General features: G+C 37.8%; 1 long non-coding RNA gene across 1 annotated transcript in view; it reads left to right on the forward strand.

Annotated features, from left to right (window-relative positions):
* The first annotated feature begins 1,252 nt into the window (after positions 1-1,252).
* The window catches only part of LOC107668947 (uncharacterized), a 13,639-nt gene continuing 3,824 nt past the window's right edge, over positions 1,253-11,067 (forward strand). The window contains exons 1-2 of the long non-coding RNA XR_001631936.1: positions 1,253-1,423; positions 10,663-10,668. This is a non-coding gene — a long non-coding RNA (uncharacterized LOC107668947). The remainder of the gene's footprint in view (positions 1,424-10,662; positions 10,669-11,067) is intronic.

Below are 11,067 nucleotides of genomic sequence, written 5' to 3' on the forward strand. Positions count from 1 at the left end.
GCTTCTTCTCGCAGGCCATCAGACTACTGAACTCCAGATAGCAAAACTATAATCACCCACCTACCCCTACCCCTCACACTGGACTCCATCTACACACCAGCACACTGACTCTGACAGCACTGCATAGCAGAGAACACATGTACCTCCATCTTCTCTTCTGCACTAACAAACTACTGCACTGAACTTCACAATAAAACACTACAGTATACATCACTGTAAGTCATATATAAAAGCTATACATTTGTAAGTCTCTTGAGTATACTGTGTACTATGTGTATATTATGGAAATGTGTATATTGTGTACAATTGTCTATTGTATATTGTGAAAAAATTGTATATTGTGTAAAATGTGTATATTGTTATTTATGTATACTGTTAATTTTTCATATCTTGTTGCTTGTACTGCCATGGCACAGAGTCTTGTACCCAAGAATTTCACAATTGTTACACTTGTGTACACGATGTGTGACAATAAAGAGATTTGATTTGATTTGACACACACACACACACACACACACATATACACACACACACACACGACAGAAGTTAGCAAGAACACCAAAAACACATACCTCAATATATACAGTAAAATGTATAATATACATAATTATATGTAAAATATATAAAAATATAATTATATAATATAATAAAACACTTACTTTTTGAGAGTGGCATCTCCTCCATCCAAAAGCATCTCCTCTCATCTGCTTCAATGGATGAAACATCGCACTCGCCGTCAAAAAACACTTTTATTGTCTGGCCAATCTTATTGTTATACATTGTTTAACAACTTCTTAGAACAAAATGTTTGTTTTTCGCGTTCTCTTTGATAGCTTTTTACCTATAACCACCTTTTCCCCGTTATCTTTCATAGAGCGCTCATTACGCACGGACGCACCAGTCACTATAATCCTTTGCGCACGGACTTCTGCGCACGATATGTTAAACTCTCCCACTAAAGTCGCATATTATTCTGTTCAGAAGGTCATTGGCTATCAGAAACGACAGTCATGTGCAAACTCTGATGCAATTGGATCGGTCTACTGTCCATCAAACAGAGGCTGCCTCATCCTTCATCCTGGAAGCTAGTTGGCTATCGCTGCCTGTAAACACCTCATAGATTCAGCTATTGGCTCAAATAAGGTGTCAATCAAAAGGGCAGAGGTCAGTCGCCATTTTGACTTCAATGATTTGGTTTTGTTTACATGCAAAAACAAGCTATACTCCTGAATGCGCCGAGAATTTGAGCGCTCCGTCGGCTAATATGAAATGATACTACTACATTCCGTGGATGTTTATCAACATATAAATGTGTTATGGACTAAATATTTCACTGAATTGGATAGTCTGGACCCTTTACAGTGTAACTACACCATTTTTGTTGGAATGTAATGAACTAGTGGACTAACAAGAGGCTTCATAGGTGAGTTCCTTCAGTTTTGTTATTGTTTATTTGGTTGTTGTTGGTCTGACAAAGACACTGATTGTACCTGCTGTGTTGATTGTATCTTAAAATGTCATTCGTCATTCGAATCACAAGAATCTCAGCTTTCCAAAGATATATGACACGTTTACCTTTTTCTTTTCTTTTTTGTGTGTTTCACGAAGTTAACCCTCAAAGCATGCAGTGTACCGCGGGCGGCACTAAGTAAATTGAATTAGCAGCAGAAATAACTTTTGATTGAAAAGCAATCATGAAAAGCTCAACATCGCCTGCATGACTCATGGGTTCTCAGAAACATTTTGCAGCCAATTCTAAATTATGGCATCTCATAGTAAATTTCTTTAAAATGCTGATTAAGAAACGCATGATGGCATGTCCCCCAATATACTGTACACGTATGCCTGTTTTCTGCAGAGCTTTTACTTTCATAAAACTTCAAGTCAAGTTGAGCTTTATTGTCATTCTGCTGCATGTGGGGACATACAGTGGAACGAAATGTCGTGCCTCACAGGACCACGGTGTTACATAAATACAGGCATACAGCTGGCTGGGGAACAGTGCAGATGATTTGTAGTGCATGAGCATGTAAACACACCTATTACGGAGTCTTTTGTGGGATTATGTACACAAAGCAGTGTGTGTGAAAAGTGTCTAGTGCGCATAGAGGAGAGTGTGTTTCTACAGGTGACAGTTGTTTAAAAAAAAAAACATTTCAGAGAAATTAGACATTTTCCTGCTGCGGTTTAAGCAAAAAATACTTCTCTACTTCTCACACTCATGTTTATCATCCGCTGATTTTCCCCAGGTCCCCATGCCTCATTTCTTCTCTGAGCTCGACTTTGAGTATCACAGACAGCTTCTCTCTTCCTTTGGTTGCTCTAAGTCTGGTGGGAACTCTGGTGAGAAGTGCAGATGTTGAGCCATACCTCAGTGTTACTTTCAAAGTCGTACCACAGCACGAAAACCATCTCATCCCCCTTGAGCTTCACTCTCTCTCTCTCTTTCTGCCAGAATAGAACAGTATGCGTTCCTAACTCCCCAATTCCATGGATATTACCTTTCATGGGATTCTAAACTCTGGCCGTATCCATTAAAAGCCCTTGAGGAGGGAAGCCAGTGCATGTAGATTGCACCTCAACCCTGCTGAACATGGAAACAGAGTACTCTTAATAGAGCACATCAGCTCAATGATCCCGAGCCCTCATCAAACAATCATAATATCACCCTAATAGCCCTCTCGAACTTTGAGGTTCAGTCCGAATTGGACAGTTTTCCCTGAGCAGCTGTAAACCGGCAGCATTCCAGTGGAAAAATGTGGCCGTGGTGTTCTACTGCTTTGCAGATGACAAAGAGAAAAATATAAGCGGGAACACGAGCTCTGTGAATGAGAACATTGGGACTTGAATAGAATTGTGGGAATTTAAGAAGGTGGAATATGTGTAATACAAACTGCGATACAGAGGATCTTCGCTCTACCTCATTAGTGGCTGGAACAGTTGGAGAGGTGTAGCCAGGCTCAGGAAAGCAGACCGTTTTCAAACAAAATGGCTCAATTTGAGCAGTTCGACCCGGGCCGGCCGGGTTTACAGGAATCACGTACCCTTGAAATTGTGCCGCATGTTTGCCAGGTTCCTGGCCGTGCTGGCAGCTGAAGGAGTACTGTGGGTCCAGGCATGCAGGGGCACCAGAACGTTCTCCATCTGCCGCGAGCTGCTCCCTGCTGCCCCGCGGCTGCTCTGGCCTAATTGAGTGATGCAGCTCCTGTCCCTCATAATGTCCTTTATATGAATTTCAACACACAAACACAAAGGAACACTAATTCAGGCATGTGTATACGCACATGATCCTAACCTGACAAACAGTGGGATTTCGGTTCATGTTTGGGTCATGTAATTTCCAGGCGATTTTTCCATCATAAGCGTCATTAACATAATCACTGGATAGTCAGAGGGAGTCCGATAGCATTAGACAATATTTGATAGCATTTTGTGGTGAAAAGGACATTTTAAACATTGGTCTCCTTTGTCCTGATAAGGCTAATTTCACAGCTAGCATTTTATGTATCCTAAACATGCACAGTTAAATAATATTCCAAATGTTTAATTAATAGCTTATTTAATAGCTTTTAAGCTTAATTTCGAGCTTGATTGGAAATTGTCACAATGTCTATCTATCTATCTATCTATCGTACTATCTATCTATCGTACTATCGTACTGCACTGTTGCAGTTGTTCAAATGTGACAGTAAACAAATAAATGCTGTTCTTTTGAAATTTCTATTAATCAAAGAATCCCGAAAAAAAAAATCAAATGCATGTTTTTATCCTGTTTTTATCAAATAAATGGCAAAAGAAAAACTAGCAGATTCCAAACTTTTGAATCGTAGTAAATATCAAAAATTAAGGGGGAAAAAAAAAAACTGTTAGTTTTTATATTACTGATTTTAGTACTACATTACTAATTTACTTGTACTTCAACAAGCAGACAGATGAACTGCCATCAAACACTGTATGCTCTTAAGACCGTAAGATTACATTGATATTTAATGTGCAAAAATGTCAGTTTAACAATTGAAAAGGCAAGTTGAAATCTGAACTTATCCAAAAGAACCTAACCTAAATCTAAATACTTATTCCCAAAGGAATTCATGGTAAAAGTTACTTCAAGAATTACATCCTAATTCAGGCCATTAGTTGTTAAGGTTTCAGATTTCAACTTGCCTTTTCAATTGTTAAACTGACATTTTTGCACATTATATATCAAATGTAATCTTACGGTCTTAAGAGCATACAGTGTTTGATGACAGTTCATCTGTCTGATTGTTGAGAAGCGGACACGCGCGCCGTTTCTGCGGTCAGGCTCTGAAGGCATGATGGAGTGAGATGAGAGCAAAGCTGACGTGTCAATCAGCGGGACCAGGCGCTGGGACGACAAATGAAGTGTTGTGCTAGTGAGGGTATGGGTTAATGCAATTACAGTGAGACTCAGCAGGGCCCAACCTCACACTTAAACCCGTCCCTCTCTCTCTCTCACTCTCTCTCTCCATTCACAACACTACAGGTCACTCCAGGGCCAATCCCAGGGCTTCCTCAGCCCACTCTGATCCTGATCCGCCCCGCTGTGGGAACACCGTTCCCGGTGCCCTTGCTAACTGTGTTTAGTCTCCAAAGCTTCATGGAGGTAAACCCAGTCTAGAACGAAGGCGGGGAGCCTCTCATGTGATATGATAGAGGGAGGCTCTGACATTAATTAGCGGGGCACCGTAGGCCGTGAAATCCAATAAGGCCATGTATTGGTACGCAATGTATGCGAGCAATGGGGAGACATTACAGTGGACGCCTGTCTGCCACCATGATGTCTGAAGGGCGACCCTGCACTTCCTGCCCAAGGCCAAGAGGCACAAACAGAGAGTAAGGTTACTGTCATAATTCGAAACAGACCGTGAGTGTGCGCAGAGGGGAGAACATCTACGAATGCACAAAGGAAAAGATGGCAGCTGGGTCAATGTTATTGAAGAGTGTCCATGATAAAGAAAAAGGCAGAACTTTTAAGAAAAGTTGAAAAAAATCCAAATAATAATAAAAAGTTTAAATAAAATAAAATAATAATAATTTAACGACTATAAATATGTCATGTAGTCCATCAAGTAAAATGTAATAATATATTTTCCTTGCTTTAAATAAATGTGTAAACATCTTAATCATTACCTAATATAAAAAAAATGATTAATTAATAATAAAAAAAAGTTTACAGCTCCTCGAAAGTAAATATATTTTGAAAAAGTTATATATAAAACAAATATCATGAATAAAAATTGTTTTCTGCTATTATAACGATGATACTCTTTGCTGGACAAAGCTTTTCCCAGTATAAATAAGCAATGAAGCAGTTTTGTTAAAATATGTTTTTTTCTAAATGATAATAATACTAAAATACAAATTAATGTTTTTCTCAAGAATTTAATTAATTAATTATTTTTTTTTTAAATGTATGCCCTCTCCAAATATGAAAATAACTTTTACTACAAAATTAAAAACTTACTCATTAGAGAAGATGTATAATGTATTCATTTTATGTATAAATAGCATTTTTATGTATTTTTGAATAAGTGAATGCCATGTCATTGACCCAAGTATTCTTATATGTTAAGATGTAAGAAGATAGGAAAAAAACAGACCACAGTACTGCTTTAACAGTCATTTACCATTAAATACTTGCTAATGGTCAAAGCAATATTTATTGCATTTTAATCTCTCTAACTAAATATATTTACCAATAAAGCAAAAGGGGTTTATTAAATGCGAAAAGATGAAGTAAAGTATCCCTGCCAGGAACACAAAACAAATTCTAATTACCTCACCCCACAATTCTTTAAACTCGCTGCGCTCAGCGGGAGGAAATGGGCTACTTCTGGAGCATAACATAAACTGAGTTAACTCAGACAGAAAATACCAACCTTAAACAAACATACGTGTATCGATGCCCATTTTCAGAGACGCAAGTACAGCGGGTTTATATCACACAAAGGGAGGAAAAAAACAGAAAGTCTCAAGCAAACAAACAGTGAGAACCTTACAGATTTCAAACTGAAACCATATGATAAGATCCACAGAATGTCTGGCATTCCAGCGCCCCGACTGGTCCCTCTACTGTCCCGAGCCATTTCTCAGGGTTATGTATTCAGAAAAGTCTGAGCGTGAAATCACAGAGGCAGAGATTTGCATCTGCTCACCTAATACTACTGGAATGCTCATGAACTCTAAGCACTTCTAAGCTCTGATAAATGCATCTTCCCAAAGGACAAAGATGTTTTGAATTTCTTCACAACACTGTATGAAAAATGTATATTTATGATTTATAGTGCAAATCAATGGACTTGGCTGCCGCTGAGATTTGGGATTTAGCACAAAATGCATGCAACACACACAAATGCCTCCCTTCTGCAAGTCACAAACAAGATACTCTAAATGTAATATAAATCCATGTAGTTGTGGAAGTAACAAAACTGTGTAGACAAATCATTATATTGTAGTTGAGCACTGGAAAACCCAGTGGTTTCCTTATTACGAGTCTCAGCTTGTGCCAAAGGACTATGATGGAAAGTGATGGGCTCTAACTGACAGCCATCCCAGTTTCTGTTGGTCAATCAACAGTGGAGCAGCCGTTCCCTGTCTATTGGACAACTCTCAGTCTCAGGGTGATGAACTTGGAAGACTTCCGTCTAGGGATTTTCTTCCCCATGGCGTGAAAGCTGTACAAAGCAGCCTGCAAGAAAGCATATGCAGACATGAAAGAGGGAAAAGGTGCTTCCATTGCCATCTCCATGCACTGGGCAGCAAATGTTACTAGGTTATAATTGTTTCCGTTGAGACAAAGAGAGGTCTTCCTCTAGGGAGCGAATGGTGGCTCAGAAAGTCAAATCCTCCACTGAGCCGCATTCCAATTTCAGAATGTTTCTTGACCCAGTATGGAGACATTTATACATTAAGACGTATAATGGGCTTTTTCAAAAGCATACAGAATACTGCATTTCCCATGTGATAAATGAAGTTGAAAATTGTTTTAAAATTTTAAAGAAAAGTTTAATTTCTAAAATAATAACTGGACACCACTTGCCAAATTAAACAGTCAATGCAGTAATGTCATGAGTCAACAGTGTACAGTAACATACTTATTGTTTACTGTTTCACCAACTATTTAAAAATGCAGTAAAAAAACAGGTACCATGTGACAAAGCCGTCTATGTGTGACTTAGCCATCATTTACCTGCATAATTAAACTGAAAAGAAAAAAAATTAGAGATACAGTATTATTCAGACTCACTGTATTTAACCAGTTAGAGAGTTCTGGGCCTTTAAGCCTCGTCCACTTCAAAAACCTCAAAGCTTTCCACTCATTATTCTACTTCTCTGCAGGAAGCCCTCATGGGTGGATAGTGTTTACAGGACCACTCACTACGAAACTTGCTCTTTGACAAGGTTGCAAAACAGAACAGTTCACAAATTCGAAAAGGTGCCACTGACAGATGAGGTCTGTCCTAACGCATGGCATATCAGCTTTATTGTAATATTTCCTCAAGGCTGAGAGAGCTGAAAGAGAACATAAAATATGCTCCATCTGTTCTGACAAGGAGAAAGAGCGAGGTAAAGAGAGAACGTGAGAGAGAGAAAGAGAAAGTGCAGCATGCAACAGTACGCACAGAGGCTCTGGGAAATTAAAACATTTTTCTCTTGGGTCTTCTCACCCCATAAAACAGAGCCAGTGACTCGTCCACCCATCTGTTCCTTTATCCACAAGAGTAAGAGAGGAGAGAGACTGACACAAATGAGACTATAGGTGCACATAGAGGAGTTAATCCCCCTCAACTTTTTCAGACTTTAAAGGTATAGTTCATGCAAAAATGAACATTTTGTCATCATTTACTAACCCTCATGTCATTACAAGCACATACGCAAACACAAAAGCAGATACAGAATGTTTTACAATAAAATATACAACAAAAGTGGATAGTGACCTTGTATGCTATACTTGCATCGAAGCCTTTGTGAAGAAAGACTTAAATTTGCCTATTTGTCAACTGAAAATCTTGCATAGCCAAAGGTGCATCCCAATTTGCATAACAATGCGCTTTTCTACAAGAACAAGTGCACTTCAAATACCCAGATGATGCTCTTATTTAACCAAAAAAACAAAGTGTGGAATGTTGGACACTTCGTGCACTTAACGGTCACAACTTTAATTACGTAGTGGAGGGAGCTACCAGACTACAGAGTACTAACTGTGACCAAAATAGTCAAAAACGCCTGGTGAAAGTCATTCAGGCAAATAAATATAGCTTTATATTTAGAAAAGACTACAATTTATTGCCTTATGTGAAGTGTGAATAATATTATACTAAGGTACTATGCTAAACATCAGTCATTCAGGTAAGTAAAATAATACTCATAATAAAATTATTGTGTGTTATACTTACTTCAGTGCCATGAATATGATAGCTTTGTGAGAGGACAGACTCAAATTTTAATATTTTTTTTACTGAAAGTCTTCTAATGGCCTTCTGCCGTAGTTTGCCAACACAAAGTGTGAACAACATGCTATGCTGCTTATTAATGCTACATATGCTAATTAGATTTACAAGAATTTCAGTGAAAATTCTGTTACATTACTTATGGGGGAAAAAAACCTGACAGTATCTACTTTTGTGTTCTACACTGTTTTGAAAAGCATGAGAGGGAGTAAATGAATACATTTTCATTTTCCGGTAAACTATCCCTTTACACACACATCACACAAGCATCCACTCAGCTCACAGAGCAAAATGAAGAGTGACAACGGCTGCGTTTCATAATGATATGAAGATTTTAGCCACTGGATATTTCTTATCTAGCATCTGATTGTGTAGAATGGATTTATTGAACTCATTTATGCTGAGTAACAGTTTAATTGAGGCCAGTAAAGAGTCTCTCATTATCTAGATTGCTCTGTCAGACCAGAAAATGAATGGGTATGCGTCTCTTCCGAACACTGCACTGACATAGCCTGATACACACACAAACACACTAAACAGAAGGACAGCAATCATTAAAGCTGACCAATAAAATGTTGAATACAATGACATGAAGAGACGAGGATGTATCTGCTTATAGAGACAGATGCGAGTGTTGCAGATATATCAGGATATTAGAACTCCTTGCACGTTTATCTCTACAAATTCAGGCTCTCAGTTACTATTCATTAGTAGTTTTTATTTTTTTCTGAAATATGAGCAATGTATGAGGCAACAGTGTATTTATTAGTATAAAAGCTTAAAACAAACACAGTTAGCCTGCGTAGCAAAGCGCTAAACAGAATAAACATAACTGTGTATGAACTGAGAGACGAAAGGCAGCTTTGACATGCTCAGTACTCGTGGATGATGTGTGATACTAAGAACAAGCTCATAGTTCCAATTCACCACATTCTCGAGGCTAAGGGGAACGTGTAGCACAGCATAGCATAGTGTACTATTCTGAGGGAAGGCAATGAGCTTTTAGCTATCTACCCAAAACAGTCAAAAATGCTTGGTGAATCAACCAAATAAAATAATACCCATAATTAAATGTTCACAACTTTGTGTTGTTGTTGTTGTTTGTTTGTTTGTTTTAAATATTGGACATCTAGGTAACACTTGGCAATAAAGTTCCTTTTGTTGACATTAATTAACTATATTAGTTAATATGAATTAACAATTAAAGATAATATGAAAAAAATAATTAAAAAATAATACTTCAAAGGCATTTACAAATATTAGTTAATAGTTAATTTCAGCACTTACTCATACATTAATAAAATCAAAAGTTCTATCATTTAATATTATTCATTGGACCTCAGCTAATATAAACAATAAACAGTTGTAATTATTTTAACTAAAGTTAATAAAGATTAAATACTGTAGCAGATGTATTGCTCATTACTAGTTTGTTACTTAAATATGGTGGCCCAGCAGTGTACAACACAACATAATCTCCACAACACAATGGAAACAAGCCGCATCACAACAGAAACAAGCCGCAACACAACAGAAACAAGTCACAACACAACAAAATTAGCACAACACAACGGAAACATTCCACAACACAACAAAATTAGTCCTATGCATTGTGTTGTAGCGATTTATTTGTGTTGTGGAGATTTTGTTGCGTTGTGCACTACTGGTCCACCGCACTTAATGCATTAATGTTAACTAATGGGACCTTATAGTAAAGTGTTACCGAAAATTACTAGAAAGGCCGCCGCACTTAATGCATTAACTAATGTTAACTAATGGGACCTTATAGTAAAGTGTTACCGAAAATTACTAGAAAGACAGAAATGGGGAAACAGCACTGGCATAATGATGTTAAAGCAGTTTTCAAATTATACAACATTTCACTGTATTCACTTAGATATGGGAATCTTTTAAAACGTTTGCGTGCCATACCCCAAATTTGATTATAAAGATTTTAATCTACTTTGCCTAACAATTAGGACACTGTGAGCAGAGGAGAAGGAAGTCAAATCAGCTCTTTCTTTCACCACATAAACACACACACTTACACAATCTGGGCTATCTATATTAACCAGCCAGAAGACGGAGATACGGCTGTCATTCGCTATGTTAGCTGCTCCAAAAATACACATTCCTGGGATAACGTTCCTGCCAATGAGAGTGACCTCACGACACACACCGATTGATAAAGTATCCTGTGTGTGTGTTCAGAGCAGGAGGGCAAACACAAAGACTGAGTTCATAGTTAAACGAGAGCAATTATATCCTGCATTGTATAAAGAGACCTGCACGGAGGGTTGAGTATTTAACTGCACTAATTAAAACGAGAATCGAGAGTGGGAGACAATGCTTAGCTTTCCATCCGTGACCTTCTAATGTGACCCTGGACCACAAAACCAGCCATAAGGGTATTTTTTTGATTATTATTATTATTAAGATTTATACATAATCTGAAAGCTGAATAAATAAGCTTAATAAGCAATTGATTTATGGTTTATTAGGATAGGACAATATCTGGCCGAGATACAACTATTCGAAAATCTGGAATCTGAGCGTGCAACAAAATCAAAATATTGAGAAAATCGCCTTTAAAGTT

This window comes from Sinocyclocheilus anshuiensis, unplaced genomic scaffold (genome assembly GCF_001515605.1).
Source record: "Sinocyclocheilus anshuiensis isolate Anshui unplaced genomic scaffold, SAMN03320099.WGS_v1.1 scaffold4, whole genome shotgun sequence".
NCBI classification, from domain to species: Eukaryota; Metazoa; Chordata; class Actinopteri; order Cypriniformes; family Cyprinidae; genus Sinocyclocheilus; species Sinocyclocheilus anshuiensis.